Source organism: Suricata suricatta, chromosome 5, assembly GCF_006229205.1.
Source record: "Suricata suricatta isolate VVHF042 chromosome 5, meerkat_22Aug2017_6uvM2_HiC, whole genome shotgun sequence".
Lineage (NCBI taxonomy): Eukaryota > Metazoa > Chordata > Mammalia > Carnivora > Herpestidae > Suricata > Suricata suricatta.
In genome coordinates this window covers 8,434,316-8,454,740 of record NC_043704.1, presented here as the reverse complement: position 1 = coordinate 8,454,740, position 20,425 = coordinate 8,434,316, and the positions used below count along the sequence as shown (strand labels likewise).

Sequence of the window (20,425 nt, the reverse complement as noted above, 5' to 3'; positions counted from 1 at the left end):
GTAATATATTGATAAAAACTGATTAGGCTACTGGTTAGATTTAAAGAATATACAAATACCATAATACATATTGGTACAGATACAAAGAGGTGAAGGTTTGTTCATTTATCCAAGAATATTTGCCCATCTCTTGTATTAAATATAATGATAGTAATATAATGACTTGTTAATGAAAGTGTTTTGAAAAAAATGAAATTTTACTTGGGTCCCACAGAATTAGCGTGTGTTCAGATGGTAGGAAAAAGTGGCAAAATCTTCTAGGAATCAGAATTTAAAACTTGGGTAAAGTATTTGATTCAACACAAAAGGAACCAAAAGAATGTGTCAGAGTGAGGAAATATCTTGGCATCTACAGACAGGTATTTGTTGTTGATTCATTTGGACAATGAGGACGCACAAGAATAATTCAGAGGACACTTGACATAAAATGCTTTTGATTACCATACATTTTACAACACTGCATGAAGAGATGCCTGTAGAAATTACATGTATCTTACCTAACTTAAGCCAAGTTTAATCTGAAAATAAAAAAAGAGTAACTATGAAATAGATAAGACAATTATGTTACTATTTCTGTGGCTAATACCTCATAAAAGGAGGCAAAGGTACTAATCTTAAGAAGTTAGAAAAAAAGAAAAAAGGAGGAAAATAACAAAGACATGAATAAAATTAATAAAATCGAAAACAACCATACAGTGGAGAAGACTAACAAGTCAAATATTTGAAACGTTAGTTATTTATAAGCCCTTGATGAGTATCCTTAAGGGAAAAAGAGAGAAGGTTAAAATAACCAAAGTCAGCAATGAAAAAAGAGCCATTATTACAGATCCTATAGACATTAGAAGGATTACAAAAGAACACTATAAATAATTTTCTATCAATAAATGTAAAAGTTTACTAAAATAAATAAAATCTTTGGAGAATATAATTTACAAAACTGCCAAAGAAAAAACACAAAATCTGAACTCCTATAACTATTAAGATATCAGTTGATTAGATCATCTAAAGCCTTCCTAAAAGAAAACCAGAGAAATGTAAAAGGAACATTTCAGGGCCAGACTGTTTTAACAGCAATTCTGACATTGATTTAAGTAAGAATTAATTCTAGTCTTACACAAATTTTTCTAGATAATAAAAAAAAAAGGAAAAGCCTGACTCAAAATGTGACTAAGACACTATGAGAAAAAAATATATTATAGGCTGATCTCACATATATAAGCAGATGAAAAATGAACTGAAAAAAATCTCGGAAAACAAAATCCAACAGTATATGAAAGAGAACAATATATATTATGATCAAGCAAGGTTTATTCCAAGAATGTAGGGTTATTTCAATCAATAGATACATTGTAAAAAAGAAAAATCATATGCTAATCTCAAATAAAAGAGGAAAACACATTTAATAAAATTTTTATATCAATTCATAATAATAATTCTTATTAGATTAGAATAAAAGGATATTTATCAGTTTCATAAATAGCATCTATGAAGCCTTACAGTAAGCCACATACTTTAGTGATAGAACACTGAAATTTAATCCTTTTAAGGTCAGAAAAAAGACAAAAAGGGTCACATCACATCTGTCACAAATGGTCCTGGAGGTCCTAGTCAGTACATAATCAAGAAAATAAAATGCCAAAGAAAAAGTAGATAAAACTCTAGCTACTTCCAGATAGTATCATTTTTTACCTAAAAAATCCAAGAGAACATAGAAATGAATATTTAGAGTTAATAAACAGGGGAAGTTTGCTAGCTATAGGTCAATATAGAAAACTCAGTTTTATTTTTTTATATAAGCATTAATAGAAAACAAATGTTTAAAAAATACTATTTTCATTAGCATCAAAAATATCTTAAAATATGGGAATAAATCTACTACAGGATGTGCAGGACCTTTATACAAACAACTACAAAATATTATCAAAAGAAGGATTAAATAAATGGATAACTATACCATATTCATGGATTGAAAGATTTAATGCTGTAAAGATGTCAATTCTCTTCAAATTGATCAACAGATACAATGTAGATTCAATCAAAATTGCAATAAGTTATTTGGAAAAGTTGACAAATTGATTCCAAAATTTATGTAGAAATACAGAGGGCCAAAAAATAGAATAGACGCTATTAAAGAAGAGTGTGGTGGGACACATCAAACGTTATTAAAGGCACAGTATTTAGGTCCAAGTGGTACTCATGCAGCTAAGACAAACAAAACAATGGGGAAAAAAGGACAGCCCAGAGATGAATTTACACACCGATGAACTTAATTGTGAAGCAATGAAGAAAGGAGGAAATCTCTAGAAAATGGTGTTGAGAGAAATAGGATATCCATATGGAGAAAAAGCAACCCAACAACTAACTCATACCATCAAAAATCAATCAGTCAGAAGTCAAAAATCAATTCCAGGCTAACTGTAAACATAAATGTGAGGCAAAACAATAAGGTTTCTAGAACATAATACAAAAGGAGAGCTTTGTGACTTTGGGATGGCGAAGATTTTATAAAGAAGGCATAAAAACACTAACAATAAAGGGTGAGACTGATAAATTGAACTCCATTATAATTAAGAGAAAAAGTAAGAAATTCTTTTCACCAAAAGACACTAACAGAATAAGAAAAGCAACCAATGGAGTGAAAGATGATATTTTTAACACATCTGACTTACCAAGAATATGTAAAAAACACCCATAAATCGATAAGAAGACATACAACCCAGTGGAAACACAGGAAAGAAAACTGATCAGGCATCCAAAAAAGAAGCTATCAAGTGCCCATTGAATGTACGAAAAAGTCTGCCACCTCATTATTAATCCAGGAAATGCAAATTAAAACCACAATAAGAAAACAGAACATATACATCAGAAGATCTAAAACGAAGACCGACAACTTTTTGGCAAAGATATGGAGTATCTGCATACTTTTCACCTGCACCTTGGATTTAGAGGCTACCTTTATTTATGAGTCAGGGTTCTTCTAGAAAACACTCTATTCAAAGAGGTAATTGAAGAGAGTTTAATGGAAGAACTTACAAAGATGAGGGTAGAATTTAGTAACAGCTAGAGGGCGGTGAAGTCCTGAAGGTTAGCAAGAAGGGGTCCATCACGGTCCACAGGCTCCAAATGCCAAGGGAGACGATGGTTATCAGCACCTGGAAACAGAGGCAGTGAAGCTGTATCATAGGACATGGCAAACAATAAGGAGCTTAAAGGGAAACAGTCGGTGCCAACCTGTGCCCAAAGGGAGAAAGCTGGGGAAATAAATAATTGAACTCTCTCTCTCTCTTTCAACCCTCTGATTTCCTTCTGGGGTTTAAGCTGAACTCAGTGGAAGACCCAGAACGAAGGACCCTGTGTGATGTAGTTCACAGATGTGAAACCCGGAGACCACGGGGCAGGCCAGAGAAGGAGAGAGAGTAGGCTGGACAAGGAAACAGAGAATCCAGCCCATCTATACCATCAAAGATTTTGCAATGCCACTAGACAATAAATGTACAGTGAAATGTATAGTGTATGTGTACCACACACACACACAGGAACATTCTTAGCAGCATTATCATCTACGAGAGCCAAATGCTGGGAACATCTCTAAAGCCCTTCAGTAGTAGAATGAATCATAAAGTGTAGTACGTTTATACATCAGGCACTCCACATCAATGAAAATGAAGAAAGAAATACACTGCATGATTACTTTATGTAAAGATCAAAATGGAGGCAAAGCTACACTTTAGTGATTAGATAACGCATGCTTAGATGGAGAAATGTACAAAGAACAGCAAAGAAGTGATGATCAAAGAATTCAGATAGTATCTTCCTGAGAAGGAGGGAAGGGAGAGTCAGGGTGGGGGAGGGGCACGAGGGTGGGTCTGTCCCTGTATTATGATGAATCACCCTGTACACTGATTTTTCAGAAACTTTTCTTTACATGTTATGTTTTGAAATTTTTTTTTAATTAATAAAATGGTGTGCCTCACCATGATATAGTAGATGCAGGCATGCATTCTTTTCCTCTCTCAGGTACATGCTGTATCTGGCTAGAGATGGGCAAGATTTAAATCAGGACAGTGACCTGGTCTGGGAGAAAACACTTTGCCATAGGATTAGCTCCCAAATACGGGAAACTCAGATCCAGTGGTAGAAAGCATTTTGTGTAAAATACCCTTTATGTAATCTTCCCGTTCTGAGAAAGAGAGAGAGAAGGTGGGGAGAAAGAACAAAAGAAAGGAAGGAAGGAAGGCAGGGAGGGAGAGGGCACCTGGGTTGCTCAGTTGGTTAAGTATCGGACTTTGGCTCAGGTCATAATCTCATGATCTCACAGTTCATGAGTTCAAGGCCCGTGTCGGGCTCTGTGCTGACAGCTCAGAGCCTGGAGCCTGCTTCACATTCTCCCTCTCTCTGCCCCTCCCATGTACATGCTCTGTCTCTCTCTCAATAATAAATTTTTAAAAATGTTAAAAATTAAAAAAAAACAAAAATAAAAAAAATTTAAAAAGAAAGGAAAGAGGAAAAAAGAAGAATCCGGGGCTGCATTTTCTCCTCAGGCTAGCAGACCCAAAGTTTTCACATGAGGAATACTTTTACAGGCAGCCAGATGAAATGCAGGGCCCTCATCCCGGAGGTGGCGTTCATTTAAAACCCAGACAACAAATGAGAGCCATTCACAGATGTGGGGGGGGGGGCACCTCCCAAGTGCGGGACCAGCTAGTTCAGTCTTCCTGAGCCAGGCATAAGCTTGGCACATCAGAGAAACAGACAGAACCCTGGAGCCCTGTGAGCCAGGGCCTGGTAATTTCATCCTGTGTTTGCAAGGTGGGCAAAAGCCAGATCACACTGAAGGGTCTGGACTTATCCCCAAAATGGCAGGAAGCCACTGGGGCTGGAGAACAAATAGAGGCTGTACAGCCCCACTCTGGGAAGCAGAGGCTTGTCAATGTGCACAAATGAAAGCTAGGAGAATCCACTAAGACACCCACACAATCCAAGGAACGGAGGCGGGGCCAGGACCAGACTGGCTGCCACCCTGGAGATAGAGAGCAAAGGAAGGAACATCACACGTGACCTGTGGTCTCTGGCTGTCATGTTGTCATATTAGTGGACCCAGCAATGGGGAAGACAGTGTTCGCGCTTCACAAAGATGGGAGAGACTCGGAAACATTCAAGTTTCGGGAGGGTAGATCAGTATTTGTACTTAAAGTCAAAGGTGCTTATAAACATGGATGCTGAGATACCAACTAGGAGATGGTTATAAACAGGGAGGAAAGATTGTGAACCATTAAATCTGGGTGGTTTTTAAGCCATGTGATTGGATCACAATTTTTTTGAGTGAAGAGGTGAGTTAGACAACAAAGAAGAGGTGATCAAAGCTGGGTCTTGAGCTTGTGTATTTAGAAGCTGAGTAGAGAAAAGAAGAGCCGGTCTATGACCTCAGGGTAGGGCAGGACGTTGATGCAGTGCCATGTGCCCATTGGGGATTTGTGGTCACAGATGTAGGGACCAGCCAGCAGCATTCTGTATGTTTTCTCAGCCAACATTCAGCAGCTCAAAGTGTACTTACCATACACGGAGCCAAGTCCTGGGCCAATCATCACAAAACCTTAATAGGTATGTCTATTATTAGCCAGATTTTGTAGCTGAAGGTACGGAGGCACAGAGAGGTAACCTGCCCAAAGTCACAGCACGTGACCCAGCAGGACATGCATATAAAGATGGAGGTGAGAACAGGAATCATTGACTTTGAAGCCAAGTATTTCCAACTCCATATTTCACATCTTTAAACACCATCATGATGCTACCTCTAAAGGAAATAAAACGGGACGCTGGGACAAAAGAAGCTCATAAACTGGAAACTGAGAAAAAGACACAGTGTGGACTTCACTTAAGAATAATACTTAGGGTTACTGGGAAGGGTATCTCACGCATAAATCCAATATGGTGCACCACCGTGTGATGAATTGAATGAGAGAGAAATGATACAGATGAAGTTCACTGCATTTGCTTTTAGGAAACCATAGTTCAGGTTTTGAATTTTGGAAACTAAAATAAAAAGTAAGTGACTTAAGAAATATAGCAATTTGCAGTCCAAATTAAGCACCAGGGTGACAGAGCTCCTCTGAGCAAACTGAGCTAGGCCGAGCTCAAGGGAAGAGACTTCACTTGATACTATGATCAGATAGGTATATGCAGCCTTAACATCCTTACTTGTGATATTCTTTTTTTTTTTTTTGAAAGAGAGAGAGAGAAAGTACATGTGAGTGAGGGAGAGGGGCTGACAGAGAGCGGGAATCTTAAGCAGGCTTCCCACTCAGCATGAAGTCTGATGCAGGGCTCGATCCCAGGACCGTGGGATCATGACCTGAGCCAAAATCAAGAGTCAGACGCTTAACCAACGGAACCACGCAGGTACCCCTGATATTCTAGATCAAATATTTGCAATTTGTGGTTTGAATATTAAAAATATGACGTGAACGAAATCCTAATATCTCTAGGTAAAGGTAATCATTAGTCCTCTGGCCAGCTCAAGTCCTCAGTGTGAAGAGTGTTAATCTACATTCTGTACCATCACTACAAATAGCACCATATGAAATCAGAAAGGTTTCATAAGACAGAACTGTTTAAATCTAAATGTACAGTAGCATTAATAATGCCTCACAATATGCAGTCTCCTCCCTGTGAATGAGCCTCAAGGGGTGCAGGGGGTGGGGGGAAGGATTGCTTTTAAGAAATGTCGCCCATTTCATATATAAACTTTGACCAAACATAGTTAACTAAATTAAAACCTGTAAAATAAGATTTGTACTTTTTTCTAAAATGTAAGGAAAGATTTACTTCTAAAGTAATGGTCTTTACAAGATATGAATTTTTGGTTTCCTTTTTCTTATTGTATCTATAAATTTACTAATAAAAGGTTTTGTCTTGATTTACTAATGTTTGAAAAGATGGATTATATTGGTAGGACAAGAAGAGAATATCGTAAATTAAAAATCCATACATGAAGCGTATTCTCTTACTTGTGATATGACAAATGATTGTGCCCAGTTACAATCAATCACAGCTCTTTGAAAGTTATAAAATGGATTCGGCCATAACAGCTCTACTAGCAAAGTTAAAACACTCCGCCTATTTTTAATTATCAGTGTATGGTGTGGATCAAGCATGTCAAATATTTAACGTTAATCAAGCAATTATCTACACGTGGCTTCACATTTCATTGTGAAAGATCGACCACCTATTTCCCAGGTATTTATCAAAGTTCAATAAAGGTCCAGCCTCATAAATCAACTTCAGGCCAGACAAAAGGAAGAAGCAAATTCTTGTTTATTTCAGTATTTTCCAAGCCAATCCCAAAGACAGCTCTAATTGTCGTGTGACTTCTCAGTGGAAATCTGAGAAATCTTGCTCTGACAATCTGTTTAGATACAATACGATGGAAATAAAACAAAACAAAAATAACAAGGTATAAGCGCTATTAAACTATTTCTCTTGGACAGAAAATATGTTTGGGGAAGAAATGAGCTGTTCCATATGAGCTAGGGTAGTTATTTCTTATGTGGGAGCAACTTTGGCTCGGCAAAATAGTTTATCAAAGGAGGCTTTGTGCCTGAGTGAGACTAGTTTTCCACTCAAAATCATTTCATTAAATGCCATTGGATCATAGGCTTCCAGATTCCCTCCTGAAATATGGCCTATACAGTTCTTTAAAAACACACATAAATGGCAGGGGGTGGTGGCGGTAATGCTAAAAATAATATGGGGTGATATTTCTATCCTGCTCATGTTTTTTAAGTAGCCCGAGCATTCAATATTTTTAAATAAGTTACCCAATCGCTGGCTGTCTATCACCAATAACAACCCATTATGATGAACCTGTATCTTTTCATACAATCAAAACCGTAGTGCTATTATTGATCATAGCTTACATAACACCAAGTCTGTGTTCATAATAAACATCCCAGTAACTATCTGTCGCTGACATCTCCCCCAAAGATACTCAGAAGGAAACATTCTAAGAAAATACCTCCTCTTTTCTACCTCATCTGGAGAGCAGTGTTGGTTATTATCATAAAGACATACACCACTAACTGATCCTACGCCAGGAATCACAGTAAATGCTTTATGTACGTTAATCACCTGAATTCACTCTTACCATAATCCTATGACTTGCATGCTGTTCTTCCCATTTTACAAACAAGAGGGGCTTAGACAGGCTAAGACTTTTATCCAAGGTCAGAAAGCAAGAGGCAGGCCGCTGTCGAAACACAACTCTCTCTGAGCAGGAAACCGGTGCTCATCCGGACCTGCCCCGCTGAACCTCCACCCATGGTCGGCGTTCTGTGTCTGATCCTCATGCCGTTCATGACTGCAATTCTCAGTAAAATCCCAGTTACCCACGTGGAATCCTCATCTGCATCGAGCCCAATTTGCTACTGGACTTCAATGTTATTTCATATGAAAACAATCAATAACAGAAGGGGTCTGAATCTGGTTTCAAAAACATAATTTGAAAGGCATTCACTCTGAAGGCTCCAAGAATTGCCTAGTGATCTCCGACCAGCACCCTGGAAAGGCTCCTCATGGACCCTCCCTCTCCCCTGGACGCCTCCCTCCATCTAAAAATATACATCTGGCTTCTCCTGCTCGTAAACAGAAACAGAGAATTCCAGTATCCAAAGGCAAGGCTGCTCTTTTAAGAGGTACTTTGTTTTTGTAGGTATTCAAGGATTTGGAATCAAAGCAGCAGCATGATTAAAATTAATCCAATTTTCTTTCATTTGTTTTGTTAGTTCATACCTCTAAAAGATATATTTTGGAAGGCAACGTTCAACCCAACCATTTACAAATCAAAGCTTTCTCTGGAACCCCAGAGACGTAATCCAAGCGAGACAGCGACATTCTGCCAGCTCCGAGCCGTCCCCGCTGGAAGGAACGTGGAATGCGTTAGTTGATTTGTGCTCACATTTAATGACAGTGTCAAAAGTCTAACATAAATGGCTTTAATCATCTGCCAAAGCTATGAGTCTTTCTGGCTTGAATGTCTATAAACAAAGAATAAATTCAAACATGTCACAAAGTGGCAGCGCCTCGTTGACCACTGGATGAGGAAGGGCAATGATTGTTCTCAGGGAAGAAAGTCAGTGTCTCCATACATATGAGTCTTTGCCAGTCATTTCCAGCAATTAAACAGAACCGCATGAAGCGGCACGAGCCACCTGCACTGAAATCCCACAGCCTCGGCCACCCCAAACCGACAGCTTCGCTACATGTCTAGGATACAGTAAGTCAAAGGATCCTGGATAACAAGATGCCTTGTTATTAGAAACTCCCAACTGCAGGAGACATGATAAGATGTTAATGTTTTCTTCGGTGAGATGAAGACAGGAATCACCTGGCCACAGAAACCCTCCAGAAACAAGACATTCTGGAGTCAGAAACTGTGTTCTCTATTGTGGAAACATTTAAGGGTCTTTAAGGAGAGAGGTCAGCCCCAGCCCTTGCAGAAAGTAACTTGTGAAATGCTCCTGTAGGAGAATTCTCGAGCCTCTTCTGTTTGAAGTCCTTCCTAAAGAAATTACAGAATCGGTACAAAACACAAGAGCTCGTGCCGATCCCAAACAATGAGACCAACAGTCACAAAGTAGGGATCCACCGCACGAGGTATGCACGCTGCCTTCCAGTTAAGCCACTGTCCAAAGGACTGGAGATCGGGGTGGAATTCACAGCCTTTGTCATTACAGAAAAAAAGATCAGAAATTAATTTTAAAAACTAAAAGGGAAATTTATTTCAGATCAAGGCAGTGAGTAAAGATAACCTAAGAGGATTCTCAAGAATTGCTGCTGGTGCCATTGGGGGAAGGTCACGGGCAGTGAAGGTGACACCACTCACATCCCCTTCTTGGCACCTGTTTCCCCACCTCTAGCATTCATGCGCTCAGCTCCCTGCCCGTGTTCTCTGTGAGAGGGCATGTTCACATTCACAGTGGTCCCTGCCTCCTTGACTAGTGCCTTCCATGGCTGCCCAGGCTCTGACCCTCCTCTGATTCGGTTCTGTGCCTCCGAATGCCTACCAGACGTCTCAGCTGGAGGGACCCTAGCACAGCAATGAAAAGTGACCCAAACGGAGAACACCACTGTCCTCAGTGCTTTCCCTCAAAGCTCCCCCTCCCCTGCTCCGGAGCCAAGTTAAAGGAGCCTTTTGTGAGCCATCTTGCTACCTCATCCCCTCCAAGCAATCCAGCCCCGAGATCTGAGATCCGCTGACTTCACTACTTCACTGACTTCAGCCACACCAGCATCCCACAAGGGTGGGGAAGAGGCATTAACTACGTTCATGGGAAAAGAATCTGTGCACCTCCCTCACCTCCCTGAAATTGGCAAAAATGGGGGGAAAGCAAGCCTGGAGCCTGCATCTCTTCCAGTCCTCCTGGAGATCACCTCTTTGATTGAGATGTGGGTCTGTGGGTATGAAAAGAAGCCAGAGGAGCCAGCCAGGGTGTGAGCCACACATCAAGCTCGTGTTTTCCTCAAGGCACCAGCTCAACAGAGATATGTTGAACCCATTTCTTGAACATAACACTGTTTTGACTATTGAGGGGAACGGTAACTCCTGGGTCAGGGGGGACATGAGCTCAAAGACGTGGATTGCAAGAGGAGCTCTGAAGAAGAAAGGGACTAAGTGACTCACTGATGGGACCTGTTACACACTCAGTGCAGGTGAATGCAAGGAAAAAGGACCTTCTCTTCTCTGAGATGTGGAAGTAAAATAACCCATGAATGGCCCAAACTCCCTGTAAGCAGGAGCCCAGGGCCGGAGGTAATTAAGAAAAACTTGTAACCACCCCTGTCCCTCTCTCTCTCACTGAAGTCCATTTGTAAAATTTTATGCTAGATAAATCAGATGTATCTACTATAATGTTAATCACAATTCTGCCCATGATGGTGAAAATCCACAAACTACCTCGAAGAGTCAAAGCCTGACTCAGATTTGATAATATATTGAACTCTCTACAGTGTCATCAGAGAAATAAAAAGATATTCATGGCCAGAAAAGATATTCTGTAATTATACTGAGAAACAAATAAAGCAATTAATAAATTTCCAAGTGAACTACTTTTAATTTTAGGAATGGAAATCATTTTTGTTTTAAATATTTGGGTTTTTTTGTTTATTTATTTTGAGAGTGAGGGAGCATGCAAGTAGAAGAGGGACAGAGAGAGAGGGAGACAAAGAATCTTAAGCAGGTTCCATGCTGTCAATGCATTGCCTGACACAGGGCTCGATCCCACAAACTGAGAGATCCAGACTTGAGCCGAAATTAAGAGCTGGACACTCAACTGTCTGAGCCACCCAGATACCCAATAATTTTCATTTTAATTGTTAAAATAAATTTATAGGGGCACCTAGGTGTCTTGGTCAGTTGAGTAACTGACTTCGGCTCAGGTCATGATCTCATGGTTTGTGGGTTCGAGCCCCATGTCGGGCTCTGTGCTGACAGCTCAGAGCCTGGAGCCTGCTTCAGATCCTGTATCTCCCTGTTTCTCTGAGCTTCCCCTGCTCATGCTCTTTCTCTCTCTCTCTCTCTCTCTCAAAAGTAAATAAACATTAAAAAATGGTTTTTAATGACAAATAATTTATGTTATTTCATTTATGAGGTGTAGAAGTTAATAAAAATAAGTTGATATATTACTAAAAGACTAATATCTGAAAATACCAATAGATGTTATGTCCAGGTGATGGGGCTAAAGAAGGTTTAACTTCTCTGTTGTACTTCCCAAATTGTCTACTCTTTATAACTTTGTAGTAGGAATGTCACTTTTTTAAAAAGTAGGAATGTTACTTTGAGGACACAGGAAAGCACAAAATCAAGCAGCAAAAAACTTATATAAAGAATTGGATTTTATTTATTAGGTGTGAGGAAGATATTGGGAAAGGTTGTTGTATTTTTATTTATTTTATTTTTTATTTTATTTTTTTACATTTATCTTATTTTTGAGAGACAGAGAGAGAGCACAAGTGGAGGAGGGGCAGAGAGAGAAGGAGACACAGAATCTGAAGCAGGCTCTAGGCTCTGCACTGTCAACACAGAGCCCAATGCAGGCCTCAAACCCACAAACTGTGAGATCATGACCTGAGCCAGTCAGTCGCCCAACCAGCTGAGCCACCAAGGAACCCCATGGGAAGGGTTGTTTTAAACAAACATTTGGAGAAAAACAAGAGTTTTAGGTTGTGGTTAATACTCATTGGTGGATCTGACCATCTGTTTGTCTCTATAGACTACCCTATAATTCACCATAGTTTGCTTGGACCGATTTGCAATTCCTCGGCTATTCCCCTATAAATTCATTCTGTTAGTAAACTAACTGGCCATTGTATTTTTAAGTTCCACATTTACAATATCTGGTTTGACTTGACCTCAACAGAAAATTACTGTAAAATTTCTGTTTCTTGAAGTAGAGAGATCATGTGAATAGGACCCCTTCCTGAACGTTACCATAATGAAGCATATTCTAGCTGCAGCACATCAAAACTATACAGTCCTGATTTATATTATATTTATGCTGGAATGGAGCATTCTTATAGTATTACTGGTTTTCGGTTGATTGCCGTGTGATTATTCTATTTTTTGTTGTTGCCCAATATTGTAAAACCTTCCCTATGCTAATTTTTTCTGAAGTTGTGAATTGTGCATAATCATAAATGAATAAATGAATATTTTTAGAAATAGAAAAAAAAAGAATTGGAAAATTATGTTAATTATCCTGTCAGGGCGAAGCCGTAAGCAATCGAGAAAAATCCTAGTTCTGAGCATCTTATTAGACAATGAATGAGGGAATTTTCACCATCTGCTGAAGTCTACCAGTTTATAATAAGAGAGTCAACTGATCTCCATCCTCGTCTGAGAGTCATTTTCCATGAGAGGCGCAGGGCAGCAAAGTGAGTGAAGTCCCGGAAAGGGACAGAAGGCCGTCTATCCAACCCTGGTCCGTGGTGACATTCAAAGGCATCATATGAAACTGCAATTGTGGAGAGAAATTTCCACTTGGTCTGTGGACAAGAGCATGGGACAGTCCTGGAAGCCAGCGCAACCCCCAGGGTGGGCTTCAGCTGGGAGCCTCAGCGCCCCTGGGGGCTTGTTGGGAAGAAATGCTCAGGGCCCCTCCCCAGGCCTCAGGACCTCCTGCAGGCAGTCAGGGGAATCTGGCTTTACACGCACCCCAGTTTGAAAGCCCTGGTGACAGACAAGTCCTGCTTGCTGAGTTCAAGCGCAATGCTGAGAAATGACTGGCTAAATAAGCCTTAAACCACCACTAGGACATCCAGTTCCCCACCAGCGTGTTGGTGGCAGTGGATGATGACAAACAGGTCCGTGGTCACAGTGTGCGTCTGAAAGGGGCACACTGCTTGTGGCGGACTGAGAGGCGACCACCGTGTTTTCTGCTTCTGCTCTTCATCAGCGGAGCCCAACCCCATGTCTCAAAGAGGAACACCAAAGAAAGAGCGTATACTTTCCACAGAGTGTAGAATCCATTAAATACCAAAGGACCTCTGAATATTATAGGAATGGCCTTACCCAAAAAAGCTTTGAGGTCAAAGGTTACTAAACAACTACCCTGATAAAACCTTAATGTGGCCATAATAACGTGTGATTTTGTAGAATTTTCTTCAGTATGCCAACGAGTTAGGTATGACGTAGTCTCCAGGTCAGTGAGTGACTTCACTTCCACTAGGGATACGTACCAGTTCCCTAGAGCTGCCATAGGGAAGGACTCCACACAGAGAAGTCTGAACAACAGAAATATCTTGTTCTGGAGACCAGAAGTCTGGGCTGCTCCCTCTTGAGGCTGAGAATCTGCTCCAGGCCTCTCTCCCGGCTTCTGGGGGCGGCTGGTGACATATGGTGTCCCTTGGCTTACATCACCCCGGTCTCTGTCTTCTACTTCACACGGCATTCTCACTGTGTTGTGCGTACGTGCGTGCGTCTGTCAGCCTGCCTCTCAATTTCCCCTTTTGATGAAGACATCGGTCCCACTGGATTAGGATGGACCCTATTCCAGCCTGACCTCATCTTAACCTAATTACATACAAAGTGACCCTGTTGCTAAATGAGGACACATGCCAATGTACTGAGGGTTAGGTTCAACATGCAAATTTTGAAGGGACACAATTCAGAACAGGTGGTTTGGTATCAAGCAGCTGTAGAAAACTTTAAAAAAACGACTGTTTCTCGAGTTTAGTATAATTAATATGTAAATAATACTAATATCTTTCTTGGCAAGATACAGCTGAAGAATTCAGCTGCACTTCGAATACCACAATATTAGCATAATAACAGAATGCTCTCTTAATTATAAAAAGATATCGTGTCCACTTTCAAAATAGAATTCACAGTAGTTTTCAGGTATCAAGGAAATAAACTCATTGTCAACCTTTAAATAAATTTTTTAATGTTTTTTATTTATTTTTGATATAGAGAGACAGTGCAAACAGGGGAGGGGCAGAGAGAGGAGGAGACACAAACTCTGAAGCAGGCTCCAGGCTCTGAGCTAGTTGTCAGCACAGAGCCCAATGCGGGGCTTGAACCCAAGAACTGTGAGATCATGACCTGAGCCGAAGCTGGATGTTCAACTGACTGAGCCACCCAGGCGCCCCTCATTGTCAACCTTTAGAGTTCTATCCTTTCAGATACTTTTCTAAGTGTATGTTTCCAAATAGCAACATGTAACATCTTTTGGCAAAAATAATGGGATTTTCTATGCATATCACTTCAAAATTTGCTTTTTTCACTAATTATATCGTGGCTGCCGTTCCTTATGGATGCACGTAGCCTTTCATCATTATTTTAATGGCTGTGTAGGATCCCCTTGTATGGCTGGGTCAGGGATTCCTCTTTGTTGGTTTTTCCTACATGTCAGGCGTGTGGCCCCTGTACACTGCTGTCCCGGATCCTTGGGCTGGGAACACGGCTTCCCCCATCCATCCACACGGCTGGCTCCCTCTCCCTATACAGGTGTCTGCTCAGACTCTGCCTTCTCTGCAGCCCCACTTTATGAAGAAACCCCAACTCCCTCTTTCCAGCACCCCCTATTGTTCTCTGCCTGATTTTTCTCAATCTCACTCATTACCTTCTCTGTATTCTATGCAATTACCTTGGGAACTGCCTCTCCCACCAGAATGAAGGCTCTCAGTGGAAAGGGATTTGGGCCATTCAGTCAGCTTTAACCCTGGGCCAAAAGCAAAGCTCAGCATGGAGCATGCACTCAAATAAAAAGTGTTCAGCGATGGAACAACCTTTTTATTAGTAGAAAATCAGGTCACTTCCATTATTAAGAACAAAGGTCTTCTTAAACTTGTCAAACTAATTACTTGGGGGAAAAAATCTAGAAATACTATTAACTCAATAAAACGAATGTTTTAAACGTGTGTTGGTGCCAAATTTGTACCTCACTTTGTACTGTCATGGTTATGTTATAAATCATAATTATAAATTAAATTGTAAATTATAAATTGTTTTAAGCTACATTAACACATTGAAATCAGCCAATGATCTAACAGTAGCTAATGGTATCATAATTCATCCTAAAATCTATCTAGTCCTGAGGCTAGACATGTAATTGAAACACCCTCACCTGGAACTCACAGAGGGAAAATCTGATGTTAAGTTTTGATCCAGTAGATGGACGGGTTTGAAATTTAGTTCTCAGGAGCCAATTGTTTAATACCATGTTTTCAAACCTTCTAGAGGTAACTCCCAAGGGGTAAAGTTGAACCCAGTTTACAGGTTTGGGGCTAACCAAGTAGAACATGGTTTTAAAAATATGAATTTTAAAAAGTATCCCCGGGGTCTTTTTCAGACTTAATACAATTTATCACACAACAGAGGCAAGAGTCAGTCACAATTAACATCCTGTGGTTAGGGGACCCTTGTCTATCCTGGGCTACGGACAAACCAGTGTCTCTGGCATCCGGACCTTAGTTAGGGAATTAGCACTAAGATCTTTAGTTGTCCAAGTGTTTGTTTGTCTAGGAAATGAGCTACTTGTAGGAAGTTATTGAGCAATTCATCACAGGGCACCTGGGTGGCTCAGTCAGTAGAGCATCTAACTTTAGTTCAGGTTGTGATCTCACAGTTCAAGAGTTCGAGCCCCGCATCAGGTTCTGTGCTGACAGCTCAGAGCCAGGAGCCTGCTTTGGATTCTGTGTCTCCCTCTCTCTCTCTCTGCCTCTCCTCTGCTCTCTCTCTATGAAAATTAAATGAACATTAAAAAAAGTTTTTTAGAGGCACCTGGGCGGCTCAGTCAGTTAGGTGTCCGACTTCGGCTCAGGTCATGATCTCACAGTTTGTGGGTCGAGCCCCATGTTGGGCTCTGTGCTGCCAGCTCAGAGCCTGTAGCCTGTCTTTGGATTCTGTGTATCCCTCTCTCTGACCCTCCCCTGCTCACGCTGTCTCTCTCTCTCTCTCAAAAATTAAAAAAAAAATAAAAAAAATATAAAACATTAAAAAATATTTTTAAAGAAACTCACTACAGTTAAATTTTTCAATAAATTTCTTAGTAAACTTTTAAAAAGCTATTCTACTTCTTATTATTTTAAAAGTTTTATAGAGCTCAATAAATGCCTTAGTAATTATTTATTTGCCTATTACTATTACCTTTTTAAAAAGTTTTTAAGCTCCAGGAACTTCCTGGACACACTGGAAGATGTCCAACACTTGCAGTGATGTGGGACCACGTGATAGGTTCTGGCCACTGGTCTGTGAACAGAAGGGAAGGGTGTCACTGGTGCTCCCTGTATCACAGAGTATGGACATGAGCTCTGTGTGCCTGTCTTCCCTGCTAAGGTGCTCCCGGAAGCCATGTATGGGCAGGAGAGTAGCCTAAGATGGCGGAACTTCTCTCAGCCAGGCTGCCTCAGGGACTCTGTGGTAGCACATGAAACAAACCCTCGTTAGGTCAGGTCACTGGGGTTTGGAGTTCATCTGTTACCCAGCATGACTGTCTGTCTACCCTGATGCCACACCTCCTCAGAGCTCCATGAATGGGGTCACCAGCTTCACCATGGAGTCCGTGAATTCCCGGCAGGATGGCTCCCTCAGGAACATGCCTGCCATTGCTTTCACTCCTCAGGGCCAAGACGTGAAATATTCCCAATTCCCAACCTGGAGGCTTAGATTTGCACATTGAGAGAGAAGAGCACAAGGAAAGCCCCCATACCATGAAGAGTTGTTTATGGTGCTAAGTAGCTTTTGCTTCTTCTCACATATCTTGACCTTCTCCCTCAGGATGCATCTTTGGTACATGATTGGACACCAAATGCATCATGCATTTAAGGGAGAAACAGTCACTACATGTAGAATCGATGTCATAGAGGAAAACACATCAGGGCAAGATCAAAAGGCCTCTTTGTTCTTCCAAAATAGATCTCCTGGGCTCACACGACAAGAAGTGAGTCATGACTGTGAATTACTTCGATCGGACTTCTGTTCGAAGAACACTCAAGCAGTCATCTCTAGAGTTGCGGCCCACAGGAGGGCCGTCTCCCTAATGGGATTATGTCCGAGCATGGACTGAGGTTTTTGCCTGAAAGATTCCTAATCCCAAGGGAATGGGATTCTTTCATTCATTTGCTCCAAAACCATCTGTTTATTGAATGAATACCACAGGCCAGGCACTGTTCTAGGTACTGGATAAGAGCTGCCCTCATGACACTTACATTCTAGCATGAGAAACAGATGATTAAAAAAATCCATAAATTGACAAGATGATGTCAGAGATATTTAGGAAAAAATAAAACTAGCCAAAGAGATGCAAGATGGTAGATGGTATGTTCAAGGCAGGGCTCCCTGGGATAGCTTGTGAACAGACAGCTGGCCAATGTGAAGGAGTAAGCCACAACCATTTCTGAGGGAGAATGTTCTGGGCAATGGCAATGGTGATCACAAGGACCCTGAGGTGGGAATCAGCATGGAATATTCTAGAACCAGCAAGAGCCAGTGTGGCTGCAACAGAGTGAGTTAGTGGCTCAGGTCAGGATCAGGTGGGGCCTTGGGATTCCCTGAAGGAGTTTGACTGTTATTCAAATTACCAAGAGAAGTATAGGATAGTATTTTTTTCTGGTAAATGATATCACCTGAGTTGTACTTAGAGGAAAACACTCTGACCTCTGCTTGGAGAAGAGTCTACAGGGGACCAAGAGTGAAAGCAGTGGGGTGAGTGGGGGGTTAATTTAGAATCCAAGACAATCATTTGATGGTGTAAATTAAGGTGCTAGTAGCAGGGGTACCTGGGAGGCTCAGCTGGTGAACCATCCAACTTCAGCTCAGGTCATGATTTTGCAGTTTCATAGGTTCAAGCCCCACATTGGTCTCCATGCTAATAGCGCAGAGCCTGTTTGGGATGCCCTCTTTACCTTGGCCTCTGCCCCTCCCCCACTCACATACTCTATTTCTCAAATATAAAAAAAACTTTTCCCAAAAAGTACCAGCAGAGAGCACCTGGATGGCTTGGTTGGTTGGGAGTCTGACTTCAGCTCAGGCCATGATCTCTTGGTCTGTGGGTTCGAGCTCTGTGTCAGGTTCTGTGTTGACAGCTAGTTCAGAGCCTGGAGCCTGCTTCGGATTCTGTGTCTCCTTCTCTCTCTGCCCTTCTCCTGCTCATGTTCTGTCTTTCTGTCTCTCAAAAATAAGTAAACATTAAAAAATAAAATAAAAATGAAAACATACAGAGATACAGTTTTCCATATGTGGATCCTATGTTATACATACTGTTGTCATTGAGTGACAAGCTCATTATTGTTATTTCTTGACGGGAGGGCTCCAGACTGGCTTTTTCAACTTGATTCTTTATATTTTTGTGGTTCGTTTATACTAATTATTATTATTTGTTTTAAGTTTGACTTCTGGCCTTCTTTAGTTTTATTTTTAATGTTTTGTTTATTCTTCAGAGAGAGAGAGACAGAGCACAAGCAGGGCAGGGGCAGAGAAAGAGGGAGACACAGAATCTCAAGAAGCTTTAAGCTCTGAGTTGTCAGCACAGAGCCTGACATGGGACTCACGAACCACAAGATCATGACCTGAACTGAAGTCAGATGTTAACTGACTGAGCCACCCAGTGCCCCTCGTTTACGTTTTTTAAATGAACAAATACATTTTATAGAACCACACACATACAGAAGTGGTGAACTTCTCCAGCAAGGCTCTTCTCATATGGGTAAAAAGACAGCAAGCCAGAATAGGGAGCGGTGGCTCTGATAACACAGGAGACGGGATTTAGAGGGACCCCCTCTCGTTTCAGAAACTGCGCTGTGCTGCTGGGCTCAAATCTGAAAGACCTCATTCACATTTGCCTTTAGCTGTAGGCCAACCAGCATGGAATGACATCCTCAGTTCCCCAAATCTCTGAGACACGGACAGTTACAGGCCTGTTGGTATATGGCCACCCTGGCAGCAGGGAGGCAAGGCAGGAGAGCCAGGCTTTTCTAATAGTGCAGTTGACTTCCAGGGGATTCATGTTATCACTTGCAAGCTTCCAAAGGAAAGCTGAAAAATGTAAAGATCTGCAAGAACATATGATCTTCCAAGTCCCTTCAAGGCTTAGAATGCAGGGTTTTGTAGTTATGTCTAAACATAAAATTTCCCTTCTCAGAAAATTCTCGAAGTATCTCATACTTGCTCGAAAAAACTCATGCATCTCTATTTGGGCAACAGCTGAACTGAAACCCATGCCAAACACTCATGCCAGAGAACAAGGACTGGGCCCAGAGATATGAATATTAATGACAAATCATCATAAACTAGACCTTTCCTTATCGGGGTGGTGGGCCTGATAAGAGAGGGGGTCTCAGGTGTGCCCTACCTTGGGCAAGGATAAACACGGACAGCAGCTTCTGAACACGTCGCTCACAGGACCGTTGGAACACTTGTGGCGCCTGCCCTACACATCTGGTACCCAGTGGTGTAGACTCCCCGTGGAAGAGATGTCAAGGCGTCATTATTCAAAGTGACCCTCCCTCAATTGGGATAATCAGAAACAGTTCACAAATCAAATAAGCCATACGATTCTTCATCTTCTCTAGGTAACCTCCCTGCCCGGTGACATCATTCGACATATGGTGACATGCTTTTTCCACAACTTTTTTTTTTCAAGATTGGAATCTGGCTGAAGTCTAAAATTACCACTTAAAACAAGGGTTGACCCTTCCTTGACACTTTGAAGAAGGGTCCGTGTCAATAGCTACCCTTACCCCTCGGACTCCCCGGAGGGGGGAAGAATAACTCTGCTTTGCTTTTGTAGGATATGCTCTTCCTTAACTGGTAAAAAGACTTTTTTAAAAAGCCCTAAATGAATAAAGAGATGCAAGCCTTAATTGTTTTATAAGTCTGACTTGGATATATTAAGGCAATTGCTATTTTATATGTAGAACAGGGGCAAACAAA

At 41.1% G+C, this 20,425-nt stretch overlaps 1 protein-coding gene across 3 annotated transcripts in view; it reads right to left on the bottom strand.

The window, feature by feature from the left end:
• The window catches only part of ERG (ETS transcription factor ERG), a 250,245-nt gene that overhangs the window by 121,037 nt on the left and 108,783 nt on the right, over positions 1-20,425 (bottom strand). The window contains exon 2 of one of the 3 annotated variants that reach the window (XM_029938947.1): positions 3,034-3,152. The exons of the other annotated variants lie outside the window; for them this stretch is intronic. The gene's annotated coding sequence lies outside the window, so the exon portion shown is untranslated. The remainder of the gene's footprint in view (positions 1-3,033; positions 3,153-20,425) is intronic. 3 annotated transcript variants of the gene reach the window in all.